Below are 19,210 nucleotides of genomic sequence, written 5' to 3' on the forward strand. Positions count from 1 at the left end.
GCAGGGAATGGAGGTCGTGCTGGTCAACATATATGCCCCGAACTGGGATGATGCGGGATTTATGAAGCGGATGCTGGGACGCATCCCGGACCTGGAGGTAGGAAACCTGGTAATGGGCGGGGGGACTTTAACACCGTGCTAGACCCAGGGTTAGATAGATCTAGATCCAGGACCGGAAGAAGGCCGGCAGCGGCCAAGGTGCTGAAGGGGTTTATGGACCAAATGGGGGGAGTGGATCCATGGAGATTTGCTAGGCTGCTGGCCAAAGAGTTCTCCTTTTTCTCCCATGTCCATAAGGTATACTCCCGGATAGATTTCTTCATTTTGGGAAGGTCACTGATTTCGAGGGTGGAAGGAACTGAGTACTCGGCCATAGCTGTTTCAGACCATGCCCCACATTGGGTGGATCTGGAACTAGGAGAGGAGAGGGAGCAGCGTCCACTCTGGCGACTGGATGTGGGATTATTGGCGGATGAGGGAGTCTGCGGAAGAGTGCGGGATGTATCGAAAGGTACCTGGAGACCAACGATGATGGGGAGGTCCGAGTGGGGGTAGTATGGGAAGCACTGAAGGCGGTGGTCAGGGGAGAGTTGATCTCTGTCAGGGCTCACAAGGGGAAAACAGAGACCAAAGAAAGGGAAAGATTACTGGGGGAGATTTTGAGTGTGGATAAAAAAATATGCGGAGGCCCCGGACGAAGGACTATACAGGGAGAGGCGACGACTCCAGACGGAGTTCGACCTGCTGACCACAGGGAGGGCAGAGGCACAGTGGAGGAAGGCACAGGGGATGAGATATGAATATGGGGGAAAGGCGAGTTGCCTGTTGGCCCACCAGCTTCGAAAGAGGACAGCGGCGAGGGAAATAGGAGGAGTTAGGGATGAAACGGGAACCACGGTGCGGAGAGCAGGGAAGATAAATGAGGTGTTTAAGACCTTTTATGAAAGGTTATATAGGTCCCAACCCCCAGAGGGAAAAGAGGGGATGCAGCAGTTTCTGGACCAACTAAGGTTCCCGAGGGTGGAGGAGCAGGAGGTGGCAGGCCTGGGGGCGCCAATTGGGGTGGACGAGGTGACCAAAGGGCTGGGGAACATGCAGACAGGGAAGGCCCCGGGACCTGACGGGTACCCGGTGGAATTTTATAGAAAATATGTGGACTTGTTGGCCCCGCTGCTGGTAAGAACCTTTAACGAGGCCAGAGAAGGGGGGACCCTACCCCCGACAATGTCGGAGGCGACGATATCACTAATCTTGAAGCAAGATAAAGACCCACTGCAATGCGGGTCTTATAGGCCTATCTCACTCCTAAATGTGGACGCCAAGTTGCTGGCAAAAGTGCTGGCAATGAGGATAGAGGATTGTGTCCCGGGGGTGGTGCACGAAGATCAGACAGGGTTCGTAAAGGGGAGACAATTGAATGTCAACGTGCGACGGCTATTGGGGGTGATAATGATGCCCCCAGAAGAGGGGGAGGCAGAGATAGTGGTGGCAATGGATGCAGAGAAGGCATTTGATAGGGTAGAGTGGGAGTATCTATGGGAGGTGCTGAGGAGGTTCGGGTTCGGTGAAGGGTTTGTCAGCTGGGTTAAACTCCTCTATGGGGCCCCAATGGCAAGTCACAAATCGGCAAAGGTCGGAGTATTTTCGACTAGGGGAACAAGGCAGGGATGCCCGCTGTCTTCATTACTGTTCATGCTGGCAATTGATCCACTGGCCATAGCGCTGAGAGACTCCAGGAAATGGAGAGGGGTGTTAGAGGGGAGAGGAATACCAAGTGTCACTCTACGCGGATGACCTACTGCTGTATGTGGCGGATCCAATGGGGGGGATGACAGAGGTCATGCAGATATTGAGGGAGTTTGGAGATTTCTCGGGATATAGGCTTAACATGGGAAAGAGTGAGCTTTTCGTGATACACCCTGGGGACCAGAGTAGAGGGATAGATGGCCTGCCGCTAAGGAGAGTGGAAAGAAACTTCCGATACCTGGGGATTCAGATAGCCAGGAGCTGGGGAACCTTACACAGACTCAATCTGACTCGGCTGGTGGAACAAATGGAAGAGGATTTCAAAAGGTGGGACATGCAGCCGCTGTCACTGGCGGGCAGAGTGCAGGCGATTAAGATGATGGTCCTCCCGAGGTTCCTATTTGTGTTCCAATGTCTCCCTATATTGATCACTAAGGCCTTTTTCAAAAAAATAGACAGGAGCAACATGAGCTTCGTGTGGGCAGGGAAGGCCCCGAGGGTAAGGAGGGGGTTCCTGCAACGTAGCAGAAACAGAGGGGGACTGGCGTTGCCGAACTTGGGCGACTACTACTGGGCCTCCAACGTGGCGATGATCCGCAAGTGGATGATAGAGGGAGAGGGGGCGGCGTGGAAAAGGCTGGAGATGGCGTCCTGCAAAGGGACGAGCTTAAAAGCGCTGGTGACGGCGCCACTGCCGCTCTCCCCGAAAAAGTTTACCACGAACCCAGTGGTGGCGGCAACATTAAGTATCTGGGGGCAATGGAGGCGACAGAGGGGTGTGTTGGGAGCCTCGGTGTGGTCGCCGATCAGGAACAACCATAGGTTTGCCCCAGGGAGGTTGGACGGAGGGTTCCAGAGCTGGCACCGGGCAGGAATTAGGAGAGTGGGAGACTTATTTATAGATGGGACGTTTGCGAGCTTGGGAGCGCTAGAGGAAAAGTATGAGCTGCCCCTGGGGAATATCTTTAGGTATATGCAGGTGAGAGCGTTCACGAGACAACAGGTGAGGGAATTTCCGCTGCTCCCGACACAAGGGATCCAGGACAGGGTGCTTTCGGGGGGGGGGGGTCGGGGAGGGCAAAGTGTCCGAAATATACCGGGAAATGAGAGAAGAGGGGGAGGAGCTGGTAGAAGAACTGAAGGGAAAATGGGAAGAAGAGCTCGGGGAGGAGATTGAGGAGGGTTTGTGGGCTGATGCCCTAAGTAGGGTAAATTCCTCTTCCTCGTGTGCCAGGCTTAGCCTGGTCCAATTTAAGGTGCTACATAGAGCACACATAACGGGAGCGAGGTTGAGCAGGTTCTACGGAGTGGAGGACAAATGCGGGAGGTGCGGGGGAAGCCCGGTGAACCACACACATATGTTTTGGTCGTGTCCGGCACTGGAGGGGTATTGGAGGGGAGTGGCGGGGGTGATCTCGAAGGTGGTGAAGGTCCGGGTCAAGCCAAGCTGGAGGTTAGCTATATTTGGGGTAGCGGATGAGCCGGGAGTGCAGGAGGTGAAAGAGGCCGATATTGTGGCCTTTGCGTCCCTAGTAGCCCGGCGTAGGATTTTACTCATGTGGAAGGAAGCGAAACCCCCCGGCGTGGAGGCCTGGATAAACGATATGGCAGGGTTCATAAAACTGGAGTGGATGAAGTTTGCGCTGAGAGGGTCGGCTCAAGGGTTCACCAGGCGGTGGCAACCGTTCCTCGACTATCGACGTTAGGGGGAAAATAGATAGCCAGCAGCAGCAGCCCAGGGGGGGAGGGGGGGGGGGAAATTATTTGTGTTCTAGATGGGGTGAGGGGGCGGGGGGTGCATTATTTTGTGTTATTTGGTTAGTTTACTATATTATTTAAACAATGTTATATATCAGTTATCATGTTACCGTTTTTGTTGATTTGTAAGGGGGAAAAATTGTGTTTGAAAACTTTAATAAAATATATTTTTAAAAAAAGAAGTTAATTGGGAATGCCTTTTTTGTAGTTTACTGTATTAGTTTCCTATAGGGAATGTTTAGTTAATGTTGTCTATGTTACAGTAAAAATGTAACAAACGTAAAAACTTGTCATGTGATCCTTTGAGTCAGTTACTGGGAAATTCACATATCTCTTTTAGAAGTCAATGGTCGATGACTTCCGGGTGCGGCGATGACCAGCTGAGTCGCACGTTTCGGCAGCTCCCGGTGGAATGGACTTTTGGGCTCTTAATAGGAGCCCCATCGGCAATTTTAACGGCAAATAACACTGTGCGGTAATCCAGAAGGGAATCCCCCCTGGACACGGATGGAAAAAAGAGAGGAAAGTAGCCGGATTGCGGTGGATCCTCTAGAGCAGCGGCCAGGAAGGCAGGCACAAAGCAAGATGGCGTCGGAAGGAGGCAGTTTAATATGGGGCCCTGACCAACAAGAGTTCCTGCGGCGTTGCGTAGATGAACTCAAAAAGGAGATGAAGAAGGAGCTGTTGGCCCCGATATTACAAGCGATTGAGGGGCTAAAGGAGGAGCAAAAGACCCAGGAACAGGAGCTTCGGGTCGTGAAGGCAAAGGCTGCTGAGAATGAGGACGACATACAGGGCCTGGTGGTGAAAACGGAGATCCACGAGGCACAACACAAAAGATGTGTGGAAAGGCTGGAGGTGTTGGAGAATAATGCGAGGAGGAAGAACCTAAGGATTCTTCGTCTTCCCGAAGGTGCAGAAGGGGCGGACGCCGGGGCATATGTGAGCACGATGCTGCACTCGTTAATGGGATCGGAGGCCCCGACGGGTCCGCTGGAGGTGGAGGGAGCCTATCGGGTTATGGCACGAAGACCGAGGGCTGGAGAAATTCCTCGAGCAATAGTGGTGAGATTTCTCCGATATAAGGACAGAGAGATGGTCCTCAGATGGGCAAAGAACACTCGGAGCAGTAGGTGGGAGAATGCGGTGATCCGCGTATATCAAGATTGGAGTGCGGAGGTGGCGAGAAGGAGGGCAAGCTTTAATCGGGCCAAGGCGGTGTTGCATAAAAGGAAGGTCAAATTCGGAATGCTGCAACTGGCAAGACTGTGGGTCACACATCAAGGGAAACACCACTACTTCGAAACGGCAGATGAGGCGTGGACATTTATTGTCGAGGAGAAGCTGGAGTGAGCGGGCCAGAAAAAGAATGTTTGGGACAAAAGTGGGGGGGTGAATTTGTGGGATGAAGGGGGGAAAAGGGGGAAGAGAGGACTTCCCAAGTTGTTAAACCTGGGACCCTGTAACTTCTCTCTCTCCCCCATGTCGTGGGGGAGGGGGTGAGGGAGGATGAGGAGCTGAGGGCGCCGGCCATTGGGGGCGGGGCCAAAAGGGAATCGCGGGCTTGGTTCCCGCGCTATGGTAATCATGGCGGGAACAGGGAAGCAGGAAGGAGGGGGCCTCGCACAGTGTGAGCCGAGGTCACGGGGGGAAGCCGAGGTCGGCCAGAGTTTGCTGACTTCTGGGAGCAACATGGGGGGTGCAATTACGCTAGCTTGGGATCTAGCGGGGGGGGGGTTAACTGGGTTGCTGCTGCTGGGGAGAAGGGGGAGCTGGTATGGGAGGGGGGGGTCGGGGCAGGGGGGCGCCGCCTGGGGGGGGACACAGCTACGTGGGAACCGGGGGAGGAGCTGGATTGAAAAAGGAAATGGCTAGTCGTCAAGGGGGGGGGGGGGGGGGGGGGGGGGGGGGGGGGTAAAGAGCCCCCCAACCCGGTTGATCACGTGGAATGTGAGAGGGCTGAACGGGCCGATTAAGAGGGCACGGGTACTCGCACACCTAAAGAAACTTAAGGCAGATGTGGTTATGCTTCAGGAGACGCATCTGAAGCTGATAGACCAGGTTAGACTTCGCAAAGGATGGGTGGGGCAGGTATTTCATTCGGGGCTAGATGCAAAAAACAGGGGGGTGGCCATACTAGTGGGGAAGCGGGTAATGTTTGAGGCAAAGACTATAGTGGCGGATAGTGGGGGCAGATACGTGATGGTGAGTGGCAAACTGCAAGGGGAGGCGGTGGTATTGGTGAACGTGTATGCCCCGAACTGGGATGATGCCAATTTTATGAGGCGTATGTTAGGACGAATCCCGGACCTAGAAGTGGGGAAGTTGGTAATGGGTGGAGACTTTAATACGGTGCTGGACCTAGGGCTGGACAGATCGAGGTCCAGGACCGGAAGGAGGCCGGCTGCAGCTAGGGTGCTTAAGGATTTTATGGAGCAGATGGGAGGCGTAGATCCCTGGAGATTTAGTAGACCTAGGAGTAAGGAATTTTTCTCCTATGTACACAAAGTATTTTCACGAATAGGTTTTTTTGTTTTGGGAAGGGCACTGATCCCAAAGGTGACGGGGACGGAGTACACAGCTATAGCCATCTCGGATCACGCTCCACACTGGGTGGACCTGGAGATAGGGGAAGAAAAACAACAGCTTCCACCCTGGAGAATGGACATGGGATTATTGGCAGATGAGGGTGTGTGTTTAAGGGTGAGGGGGTGTATTGAAAGGTACTTGGAACTTAATGATAATGGGGAGGTACAGGTGGGAGTGGTCTGGGAGGCACTGAAGGCAGTGGTTAGAGGGGAGCTGATATCTATTAGGGCACATAAAGGAAAGCAGGAGGGTAGGGAAAGGGAGCGGTTGTTGAAAGAACTTCTGAGGGTGGACAGACAATACGCGGAGGCACCGGAGGAGGGACTGTACAGGGAAAGGCAAAGGCTACATGTAGAATTTGACTTGTTGACTACGGGTAATGCAGAGGCACAATGGAGGAAGGCACAGGGTGTACAGTACGAATATGGGGAGAGGGCGAGTAGGTTGTTGGCCCACCAACTGAGGAAAAGGGGAGCAGCGAGGGAGATAGGGGGGGTGAGAGATGAGGAGGGAGAGATGGAGCGGGGAGCGGAGAGAGTGAATGGAGTGTTCAAGGCATTTTATGAAAGATTATATGAAGCGCAGCCCCCGGACGGGAAGGAGAGAATGATGTGCTTTCTGGATCAGCTGGAATTTCCTAAGGTGGAGGAGCAGGAGAGAGTGGGGCTGGGAGCACAGATTGAGACGGAGGAAGTAGTGAAAGGGATTGGGAGCATGCAGGCGGGGAAGGCCCCAGGACCAGACGGATTCCCAGTTGAATTCTATAAGAAATATTTGGACTTGCTGGCCCCGCTACTGATGAGAACCTTTAATGAGGCGAGGGAAAGGGGACAGCTGCCCCCGACTATGTCAGAGGCAACGATATCGCTCCTCCTAAAGAAGGAAAAAGACCTGCTGCAATGCGGGTCATACAGGCCCATTTCCCTCCTGAATGTGGATGCTAAGATTCTGGCCAAGGTAATGGCAATGAGGATAGGGGATTGTGTCCCGGGGGTGGTCCATGAGGACCAAACTGGGTTTGTGAAGGGGAGACAGCTAAATACAAATATACGGAGGCTGCTAGGGGTAATGATGATGCCCCCACCAGAGGGGGAAGCGGAGATAGTGGTGGCAATGGATGCCGAGAAAGCATTTGATAGAGTGGAGTGGGATTATTTGTGGGAGGTGTTGAGGAGATTTGGCTTTGGGGACGGGTATATCAGGTGGGTACAGTTGCTGTATAGGGCCCCGATGGCGAGCGTGGTCACGAATGGACGGGGGTCTGACTATTTTCGGATCCATAGAGGGACGAGGCAGGGATGTCCTCTTATTACCGTTATTGTTTGCATTGGCGATTGAACCCCTGGCAATAGCATTGAGGGGTTCCAGGAAGTGGAGGGGAGTACTTAGGGGGGGGAGAAGAACACCGGGTATCTCTGTATGCGGATGATTTGTTGCTATATGTGGCGGACCCGGCGGAGGGGATGCCAGAGATAATGCGGATACTTGGGGAGTTTGGGGATTTTTCAGGGTATAAACTGAACATGGGGAAAAGTGAGTTATTTGTGGTGCATCCGGGGAAGCAGAGCAGAGAGATAGAGGATTTACCGTTGAGGAAGGTAACAAGGGACTCCCGGTACCTGGGGATCCAGTTAGCCAAGGTTTTGGGGTACATTACATAGGCTTAATTTAACACGGTTGGTGGAACAGATGGAGGAGGATTTCAAGAGATGGGACATGGTGTCCCTGTCATTGGCAGGTAGGGTGCAGGCGGTTAAAATGGTGGTCCTCCCGAGATTCCTTTTTGTGTTCCAGTGCCTCCCGGTGGTGATCACGAAGGCTTTTTTCAAAAGAATTGAGAAGAGCATTATGAGTTTTGTGTGGGCCGGGAAGACCCCGAGAGTGAGGCGGGGATTCTTGCAGCGTAGTAGGGACAGGGGGGCGCTGGCACTACCGAGCCTAAGTGAGTACTACTGGGCCGCCAATGTTTCAATGGTGTGTAAGTGGATGGGAGAAGGGGAGGGAGCGGCGTGGAAGAGATTGGAGAGGGCGTTCTGCAGGGGGACTAGCCTGCAAGCAATGGTGACGGCGCCGTTGCCGTTCTCACCAAAGAAATACACCACAAGCCCGGTGGTGGTGGCTACATTGAAAATCTGGGGGCAGTGGAGACGGCATAGGGGAGGGACGGGAGCTTCGGTGCGGTCCCCGATAAGAAACAATCATAGGTTCGTTCCGGGGAGAATGGATGGGGGATTTGGAGCATGGCAAAGAGCTGGGGTAGTACAACTAAGAGATCTATTTGTAGATGGGACGTTTGCGAGTCTGGGAGCGCTGACGGGGAAATATGGGTTGCCCCAAGGGAATGCATTTCGGTATCAGCAATTGAGGGCTTTTGCGAGGCAACAGGTGAGGGAATTCCCACAGCTCCCGACGCAGGAAGTGCAGGATAGAGTGATCTCAGAGACATGGGTGGGGGACGGTAGGGTGGCGGACATATACAGGGAGATGAGAGACGAGGGGGAGATCATGGTAGATGAGCTGAAAGGGAAATGGGAAGAAGAACTGGGGGAGGAGATTGAGGAGGGGCTGTGGGCTGATGCCCTACGTAGGGTAAACTCATCGTCCTCGTGTGCCAGGCTAAGCCTGATACAATTTAAGGTGCTACACAGGGCGCATATGACTGGAGCACGGCTTAGTAAATTTTCTGGGGTAGAGGATAGGTGTGCGAGATGCTCGAGAGGCCCAGCGAATCACACCCACATGTTTTGGTCATGCCCGGCACTACAGGGGTTCTGGGTGGGGGTGGCAAGGGTGCTTTCGAAGGTGGTGGGGGTCCGTGTCGAACCAAGCTGGGGGTTGGCTATATTTGGGGTTGCAGAAGAGCCGGGAGTGCAGGAGGCGAGAGAGGCTGACGTGTTGGCCTTTGCGTCCCTTGTAGCCTGGCGCAGGATATTGTTAATGTGGAAGGAAGCCAGACCCCCGGGTGTGGAGACCTGGATAAACGATATGGTTTATAAAGTTAGAACGGATTAAGTTTGTGTTAAGGGGTTCGGCTCAGGGGTTCACCAGGCGGTGGCAACCGTTCGTCGACTACCTCACAGAAAGATAGAGGGAATGAAAAAGAAGTAGACAACAGCAGCAATCCAGGGGGGAGGGGGGGGGGGGGGGGAGGGCGGGGGGGAGGAATCGGACGGACTCTCAGGGATGTTATTGTATATGTATAGGTATTTGGTATATGTAATTGTATATTGGATTGTTGGATTGTATTTTTGGAGAGTATTTATTTTGGACAAGGCAGTTGCCATTTAGTTTTGTTTTTTTTGTTTTTGTTTATATATTATTTATTTATTTGTTTAAAACTGGCCACGGTTATTTATATTGCTTCGTTGTTGTGTAAAAGAAACACTACGTATTGTTATGTTTGGCCAAAAAACTTGAATAAAATATATTTTTTTAAAAAAGAAGTCAATGGTCTCTAAGAGGATTGTAACAATGTTTCCTGGTTTAGATATTTAAATTGCCACTGTTGTAGTCAGGCAGAATAATTGCTATAAGGAGCATTGTGCCTATTTTCCACATTTCCTACGCCTACAATAGTATGCCTACAATGCTGCAAGGCAGCAATTGAAATACTAATGAAGGAATTTTCCCCGAGCCCAGAAAAATCCAGCAAGGTCAGTAACCGAGATTCCCAGTAGTGAATATCAGATGTGGGGAATTTTTGTCCATGGATTCTACTGTCACCAACAGATGGGTATGGATTTCCACTCGGATCCAGGAAAATGTGCCAGGAGAATACACTGGACATGTGGCCAATTTTGCTACGTGAAATTATACCCAAATTGCTGCACAAATATATCAGCAAAAGTCCCAATGTAAAATCTCCACAAACCAAGTAGCAGTATTGGTACTGATTAATAAGTGTAACATGACATTCTCCAGCATCAGAAAAAAGGAGTAGCATTTCCACGCATGGAGCCATTCTTCTACTGATTGAGTGAAGCTCTGGAGGTCAATGCACTCCAATCCTTTCTTAATCTCTCCTTCCATTTCTTGGTCTTTTAGCTAAAACCAAGTGTGGCATCCAATTGGTCCAAGTTGCAAGTCCTTTTTTTGTTTTTTGGTAGCTTCTCTAGTTGTTCACACATGCCCATGTACGATCAAGGTGATAATTGCTCTGCACATGTCCCAAGTTGCCATATGCACTGACTGCTGTTGAGAACATTGAAGGTTCATACCCCAATGGGCTCTCATTCTGTGATCATCATTCCAATAGTCACAAACCATTTATCACCAGAGATTCTGCTTTTCCTTTGTTTGATGTCTTCCGCATTATTTGCCCCCTGCTCTTTCTCTACGATTGTTCTGCTCTTCCAGCCTGGAATATCTACACATAATGTAACTCCTGGTTTGTTCTGCCACACATGTGCTCTATCTGATGTTTACAACCACTGCATTTCTGTACATGTCTATCATTTTCTTCAGGGTAGGTTTCTTCTCTCTTAGTAGACCTGCCTCACTGTCATATCTCTTATTTCTGGGGCAATTCTATATTTAATGAGATTATCTTTCAGTTGCCAAACTTATGTGATTCTGTGAGCTGTGTTACTGTAGTCACATATTGATCAATGGACTCCTTCACCTTGAGCGCTAATGTTGGGCACATACTGTTCATAAGTTACATTCACTTGGGGTTCAAAGCATGCCTTCTTCAAGGCTTTCAAAATTTGTGTAGTCTATTGTTTCTGTTCTTCGGAGAGATTTAGGAAGAAATACAATTTGTAGCAGTCTCTCCTCAGCAGTGTTAAAGTGTTGCTACTCATATTAGAACCATAGAATTCCTAAAGTGCAGAAGAGGCCTTTTGGCCCATCGAATCTGCACCGACTCTCTGACAGATCACCCTATCTAGGTCCACTCCCTCACCTAATCTGCACATTTTTGGACTTTGTGAGGAAACCAGAGTCAGACATTTGGGGAGGGGTGGCACATTTCCCATTGAGAGTTCAAACGTCTTTGAAATTCCCACGGAGGTCAGCGCCTCACAACTTCCATCGAATCCTGAGTCGTACATCCTGCCTCCAGAATATCAGGGAGACTGGAAGATAATTGGAGTGACTGGCCGCAAAAACCCATTAGCATTGCTGGAGAGATCCTGGGTTACCATTTAGTTGTTTTTTGGGGTTTCCTATATATATTGTATTGGCTTCTTACTGCACTCCTGTCTGCCTGGGTTGACCAGGTGATCTGGCTTGCAGCTTTCCCCACTGCCATATGGGCTGTTGCGAGACACATCATGAGGACAGGATGACAGTGGGTGCAGACTAACAACAAATAATCTATGAAGAGAATCCTGCACAGCTTTTTAAAAAACCTGACCCCGCCTTTCAAAAACATTCGTAACTGGTTCTTACAGGTTTTAAAAATGTTGCTGTACAACCCTGCCTTATAACTTGTGGGTAACATCACAGCAACAACATAATTGCAGGTGTATCGTGCAATTTTAAAAACTCAGTTTTGCACGAGTAAACTTTATAATAGATAACATTTTGAACATTTTGAATTGAAATGTTCTGTCAATAATTAACTCACTGTCACTGCCTTTTGCTTTCTCCTGTATGTGGTTCTGCCTCCGCAGAGCAAAGTTTCGTTTACTCTCCAACGTGTAAGCTTCAGACTTCCAGCCCGTGCTTTTGTGCAGAGGAAATCGCGGCAGCATTACTTCTGCTCACTGAATTCCCCACTTTCTCTGCAGGCCCGCGTCCATCTCTGGTCAATAACGCCGCTTACGTTGAATAGGAAAGCAGGAATAAACTCTTGACAAAAATAAACTTTTTTTTGCTGAAACTGGGTGGAGCAGAGACACTCCCAACGATGAAAGGAGGGGCTCATAATTGCTCAGTCGTTTCCCTTGATACTTCCTTCAGTAATTAGAGAATCCCTAACTCTCCCAAGTGCAACTCGCCAAAACATGTCAGAACTATTAAACGTTTGAAGTTTGGTCCAGTAGTTTGCTAATACTCTATTGACGTTTCCATAATTTGCTCATAATATTTCTGATCTGTTTTCAACAAAGACAGCTATTGCGAAGCTGTATAATTTGCAGTTAAATCCAAGTGAGCTCATTTTAACAATAAGAATTAACCACACCCTATCTCTGAATAAAACTTTTATCCTTTTGGCCAGACAAGCTGTTGTTGTCAGAAGATGTAAATACTTCACCTCAGACTGCAACTGGTAGGACTGAAACCATCATAGTGCAGGATGTGGGAGGACAACTAACACCAGGGAATAAACTGCCTGACCCTGTTCTCACCAATAAATTTGTCACAGATGTGTCTGCCATGTAATTGGTTAGAGTGGCCGCCACACACAGTCCTCCTGCTGATGAAGCCTCCATAGAATACCAACAGTGTAGAAGGAGGCCATTCGGCCCATCGAGTCTCCATCTACCCTCTGAAAGAACATCCTACCGAGGCCCACTGCCCCTCCCTATCCCTGTAACATCACCTAACTGTCATGATATTCAGATAAACATATCATGGTGCAAACACACACACACACTGATGGTCAGATCAACGGACCAATCAACATACACGCAGCATCACAGCCAATCACCAGTGAGAGCACACGCACTATAAAACGGAGAACACCACAGTTCCCGCTGATTCCAGCAGGAGACAGCTCAGGGCACAGAGCTCACAGCGTGCCACTCAGACATAGACCATGTGCTGAGTGCCTCTCTAAGATAGTGTTAGGGCTGGGTCCACAGGTTAACGGGTAAATTACGAACCACAGTCATAAGTTTACAGATGTTGTTATCAAGAGTAACAAAACAGAGTTGTACCACCTACAACCGTGTTGGTTCGTCTGTATAGCGGAACACCCAACACGACATAGTACCAGGATTGGAACCCAGCAACTGTGAGACCTACCTGCACATCTTCAGGGATCCGCCATCCTGCGCCATGGACACCATCAGCCCGCCACAGCCGCTCCAAATCGCTGGAAACATCGGAGTCAACTGGAAGCTGTTTAAACAGCGCTTCTAGTTCTTCCTAGAAGCCACAGACAGTGAGAATGCATCGGACACCAGGAAAATCACCCTCCTCCTCTCCACGGCAGGGCAACACGCCATCCACAACTCCCTGGTGTTCGCGGAAGGTGAGGACAAGACGGTCCTTCTAAAACTTGAGCAACACTTCAGCGTCGAGGTGAACGAGAGCTTCGAGAGGTAGCTCTTCCAGCAGTGCCTGCAGGGTAAGGATGAGCCTTTTCAATCTTTCCTGACACACCTCCGTATCCTCGCGCAGTCCTGCGGCTATGAGGCCACCTCCGATTCCATGATTCGGGACCAGATAGTTTTTGGGGTCACCTTGGGCACCCTACGCCAGCAGCTCCTCAAAATTAAGAGCCTCCCCCTAGCCACCACCATCGAAGCCTGCGTCCTCCATGAAAACGCGACCAGCCGATACTCCCAATTCCAGGCGGCCGAATCGGCACGGCAGGGGTCCTACGAGGCCGAGCGGGTCCAGTCGATCGAGTTCCTTCCGGCCCGCGGCTCGGACGAGGGCGGCCATTTTGCGTGTTTTCCACGGCCTCCCGCGCTTGTACGCGGCAAAAGAGACGTCGATGCAGAGGGACGTGACGCGCATGTGCGCTCTACGCAGGACAGAACTGCGCAGGCGCGGTGGCGCAACGAACGCCATGACGTCACGATGTGCGGCAACTGTGGATCCGCACATTTAAAGCGGCAATGTCCAGCAAAGAATCGACAATGCCTCCACTGTGGCAAGATGGGACACTACGCTGCCTGCTGTCGAGCAGCTCAACCTGCCAACGCTCCCCAATTCCGCCAGCCTTGCAGGGACGTGCGGGCCATTCAGCCTCCATACACCGAGTCATACCCTGACGATGTACAGACCGGTGATACTGATGACCGGGAAGCCTTCCGCATTGCGGTCATTGACAGGAATCGGATGTCCCCAAGTAGGACCCACCAGCCGATGCCAGTGAACAGCGTTAATCCGGATGATGAATGGTGTGCCACCCTAACGGTCAACCGATCACCAATCACATTCCGTCTAGACACTGGTGCCTCCGCCAATCTCATTGCATGGTCAGCCTTCTACGCCTTGAAGGTCAAACCACCGATTCGGCCATCCCGCTGTCAGATGGTCGATTACAACATGAATGTTATCCCGGCCATGGGATCCTGCCAGCTCAAGGTTACACACAATGCATACACAGCCACACTGTCCTTTGAGATAGTTGGATCATCGAAGGACTCCCTGCTAGGCGCACAGGCGAGCAAGGTTCTCCACCTCGTTCAGCGGGTACACACTCTGTCTGCAGAAGGCACGTCCGACTTCCCGGATGCAGACTTTAGGGCACAGCTCCACTCGCTCCTTGCCCACAACCAGGAGGCTTTCGAGGGCATGGGCACACTGCCCTACACTTACAGAATACGGCTCAAACCGGACGCCACCCCGGTCATTCACGTACCTCGTAGAGTCCCAGCAACACTCAAAGACCGCCTCAAGCAGCAGCTGCAGGATCTCCAGGACCAAGGAGTGCTTTCCCGGGTCACGGAGCCCACGCCATGGGTCAGCTCCATGGTGTGCGTAAAAAAGCCCTCTGGCAAACTCTGGATCTGCACCGACCCGAAAGACCTGAACAACAACATCATGAGGGAACACTACCCCATACCCAAACGGGAAGAGATCACGAGCGAAATGGCTCGGGCTAAAATTTTTACAAAGCTTGATGCCTCGAAGGGTTTTTGGCAGATTCAACTGGATCAGTCCAGCAGGAAGCTGTGTACCTTCAACACTCCCTTTGGCAGGTTCTGCTACAATAGAATGCCGTTTGGCATCATCTCGGCATCCCAGGTGTTTCACAGAATCATGGAACAGATGATGGAGGACATCGAAGGGGTGTAAACCTATGTTGACGACGTCATCATCTGGTCCACCACACGACAGGAGCACATCAGTCGTCTCCAGCGCGTCTTTGCTCGGATACGAGAGCACGGCCTGCACGTCAACCGAGCCAAGTGTTCTTTCGGCCAAACTGAGCTAAAGTTTCTGGGGGACCACATATCCCGGTCAGGAGTGCGTCCAGTTGCAGACAAAGTGACAGCCATGCCGCAGCCGGCAGACAAGAAGGCAGTGCTATGCTTTCTCAGGATGGTCAACTTCCTGAGGAAGTTCATTCCCAACCTTGCCTCCCACACAACGGCTCTTCACCACCTAGTGAAGAAGACTACGGAGTTCCAGTGGCTGCCCGCACACCAGAAGGAATGGGAGGAGCTCAAGATTAAGCTCACCACAGCCCCGGTCTTGGCGTTCTTCGACACTTCTTGAGATACGAGATCCTGCAACGGGACGACACTGCATCATGGGCCCCGGTCGCCTATGCCTCACGGGCCATGACCCACATAGAACAGCGCTATGCGCAGATTGAGAAGGAGTGCCTGGGTTTGTTAACCGGCATAGATAAGTTCCACGACTACGTGTATGGTCTCCCTCAGTTCACCTTGGAAACCGACCATCGCTCCCTGGTCAGCATCATGCATAAGGACCTGAATGAGATGACCCCTCGCCTCCAGCACATTCTGCTCAAGCTCCAGAGGTATGACTTCCAACTGGTCTACACCCCCGGAAAGGACCTCATCATCGCGGATGCCCTGTCCAGAGCAGTGAGCACACCGCCCGAATTGGGGGGGTTCGTATGTCAGGTCGGAGCGCATGTGGCCTTCACATCGGCCAATCTGCCAGCTAATGATTCAAGTCTGGCCCATATTCACCGGGAGACTGCGGCTGACCCCCTTCTACAACGTGTGATGCGCCACATGATGGAAGGGTGGCTCAAAGGACAGTGTCCACAATTCTACAATGTCCGGGACGACTTGGCCGTCATTGACGTTGTCCTCATAAAGCTGGACCGGATTGTGATTCCACACAGCATGCACAGGTTGGTCCTCGAACAATTACACAAAAGCCATCTCGGGGTTGAGAAGTGCAGGCGGAGGGCCCGAGAAGCTGTATACTGGCTGGGCATCAGCGACGACATCGCCAACATGGTGCTCAACTGCCTCACCTGCCAAAGGTTTCAGCCGGCGCAACCCCCTGAGACGCTTCAGCCCCATGAGTTGGTGACGTCCCCCTGGGCAAAGGTGGGTGTGGACCTTTTTCATGCGCTCGGCAGGGACTATGTCATCATAATTGATTATTTTTCAAATTATCCAGAGGTCGTACGCCTGCACGATTTAACATCGTCAGCTGTCATCAGGGCATGCAAGGAAACCTTCGCTCGCCATGGCAGTCCACTTACCGTCATGTCGGACAATGGGCCCTGTTTTGCGAGCCAAGAATGGTCTTCTTTTGCCGCTTCGTATGGCTTCATACACGTGACATCCAGCCCTCTGCATCCCCAGTCAAATGGCAAGGCGGAAAAGGGTCGTCCATATCGTCAAGCGGCTCCTCTGCAAGGCTGCTGAAGCCGGATCGGATTTCTGTTTAGCCCTGCTGGCCTATCGCTCAGCCCCACTGTCCACTGGCCTCTCACCAGCCCAGCTGTCGATGGGCCGCGCCCTCAGGACCACTGTACCGTCCATTCATGTTCCTAAACCCGGCCATGCTCCAGTCCTGCAAAGGATGCGACTGCAGCGTGCTCAGCAGAAGGTGGCACATGACACTCGGGCAACTGATCTCCTGCCTTGGCGCCCGGAGACAATGTCCGCATCCACCTACCAGAGGGTGGCTGGTCGGCAACTGCCGATGTTCTTCGCCGCGTGGCTCCCCACTCGTTCCTGGTTCGCATGCCTGATGGCTCCATTCGTCGGCGTAATCGTCGAGCTCTTCGGCTGCTTCCGCGCTCGCTACGTGATCATGCACCGGTGCCACGCCCTCCTGTTGTCCCTGATGTCGACTTCGTAGAGCTTCCTGCCACCATGCCTATCCCTCTATTGCCTGTGGCCAGGCCCATTCCTCAGCCGGTGGATCCTAACCCACCCTTGAGGCGGTCAACCCGAATTCGTCGCCCACCTACTAGGCTGGACTTATGAGCCTGTTTGCACATTGGACTCACTGAAGTGTTATGCCACAATGTTAATGTGTTTCTCTTTTTGTCGTAACAGGACTTCGCTTTCGATGTTTGATGATTGCACTTGTTTTGTTCGTGGTACAACCTCGTTGCTATGTTGCACCTGACACCTTCCTATGTACATAGTTTAGCCTCATGTACATGTTGTAAACATTGCACACACATATTCAGCTGCACTCAGTGCACACCAATATTTATTACCACATAGGCACATATTCTTGTAAAAAGGGGGCATGTCATGATATTCAGATAAACATATCATGGTGCAAACACACATACACACTGATGGACAGATCAACGGACCAATCAACATCACAGCCAATCACCAGTGAGAGCACACGCACTATAAAACGGGGAACACCACAGTTCCCGTTGATTCCAGCAGGAGACAGCTCAGGGCACAGAGCTCACAGCATGCCACTCAGCCATACACCATGTGCAGAGTGCCTCTCTAAGATAGTGTTAGGGTTATGTCCACAAGTTGACGGATAAATTACGAACCACAGTCATAAGTTTACAGATGTTGTTATCAAGAGTAATAAAACAGAGTTGTACCACCTACAACCGTGTTGGTTCGTCTGTATAGCGGAACACCCAACACGACACTAACTTGCTCACTTTTGGACACTATTTACCATGGCAAATCCAACTGACCTGCACATCTTTGAACTGTGGGGATTGAGCTCACTTGGATTTAACTGCAAATTATACAGCTTCGCAATAGCTGTCTTTGTTGAAAATAGATCAGAAATATTATGAGCAAATTATGGAAACGTCAACAGAGTATTAGCAAACTACTGGACCGAACCTCAAACGTTTAATAATTTTGACATGTTTTGGCGAGTTGCACTTGTGAGTGTTAGGGATTCTCTAATTACTTAAGGAAGTATCAAGGGAAACGACTGAGCAACTATGGGGAAACAGTTTTAGGGGATTTTTTAATTTACAAACGCACTTGGTTAATGGAATAAGGTACCCATATTGGGCAAATGCCTGAAAGCAAAGGTCCATCAACTGAATCAGAGGCTTCTCGGGTCTCGTCGGTGGAGGAAATGGTGGAGGCAGCCTCTGTGACTCCAGCCATTTCACTAACAGCCGAGATGCTTACCAGCACCCATCAGCTCTGGCAGGTTGCGCGGGGGACCTCCGCAAATTGATGAAAAAGGTCTTGGCTCCCAACGTTTGGTGTTAAAGACGACCAATGAAACGGCAAAAGTGCCTGGTGACACAATACAAGGCACGGAAGTGGCTATTTCAAGGCATAGTAACCAGATTGCATCTCTGGAAGCAGAGGTATCTCTGATGGCCGATGCAAGTAATGCGCTGTAGGCCAAAGTGAATGATTTGGGGAATCGTTTCAGGAGGCAAAATATCCAAATTGTGGGGTTGCCAGAGGGGATGGGGTATTTTGCGAAGTTGTTTGGGAAGGTGGTAGTGGAGGGTGGACTCACATCCCCTCCCAAGCTGGACCGTACCCACCAGACGTGCATCCCATCGAATCTCTTCAAGAGCAGTCATTGTGAAGTTTCATAGTGATTCTGAGATGGGCAAAGGAGCATCGCGACTTCAAATGGGAAGGCCATGCAATCAGATTTTATCAGGATGTGGAAGTGGAGCTGGCAAAGAAACGGATGGCATTTAACAAGGCCAAAGCTACCCAGTATAACAGTCGTATCTGGTTTGGGATGGTGTACCCAGAGCAGCTCTGAGTTACTTTCTTCTTGAGAATCTTTTTATTGGCTTTTCTCTTGTTTATAAACAGTTGTTGCTTATATCCATTACATTTTTCTTGCCCACGCTAATTTGCTTTATTTTACAGAGAGGTTTGATTTGTCCTTCATTTAGTTAACTAAGTACATTTTGTTGCCCTCTGGATCGGTCTATGATATCCACCCCTCCTCCCACCCCACCCCACCCCCCATTGGTGCTGTGAGTTACTTTTGAGGAGTAATTTTTTTTTTGATGCGCTGGAGGAGGCAGATTCCTTTGTAAAAAAGCATGAGCTGGGCACGGGTGATTGAGGTTTTGGGATAT

The 19,210-nt window shown here is 50.9% G+C and overlaps 1 protein-coding gene across 1 annotated transcript in view; it reads right to left on the minus strand.

The window, feature by feature from the left end:
• Positions 1-11,906, minus strand: part of LOC140391842 (uncharacterized) — a 101,392-nt gene extending 89,486 nt beyond the window's left edge. Inside the window, exon 1 of the mRNA XM_072476792.1 lies at positions 11,663-11,906. The gene's annotated coding sequence lies outside the window, so the exon portion shown is untranslated. The remainder of the gene's footprint in view (positions 1-11,662) is intronic.
• Positions 11,907-19,210: the final 7,304 nt, after the last annotated feature.

Source organism: Scyliorhinus torazame, chromosome 15 (genome assembly GCF_047496885.1).
Source record: "Scyliorhinus torazame isolate Kashiwa2021f chromosome 15, sScyTor2.1, whole genome shotgun sequence".
Lineage (NCBI taxonomy): Eukaryota > Metazoa > Chordata > Chondrichthyes > Carcharhiniformes > Scyliorhinidae > Scyliorhinus > Scyliorhinus torazame.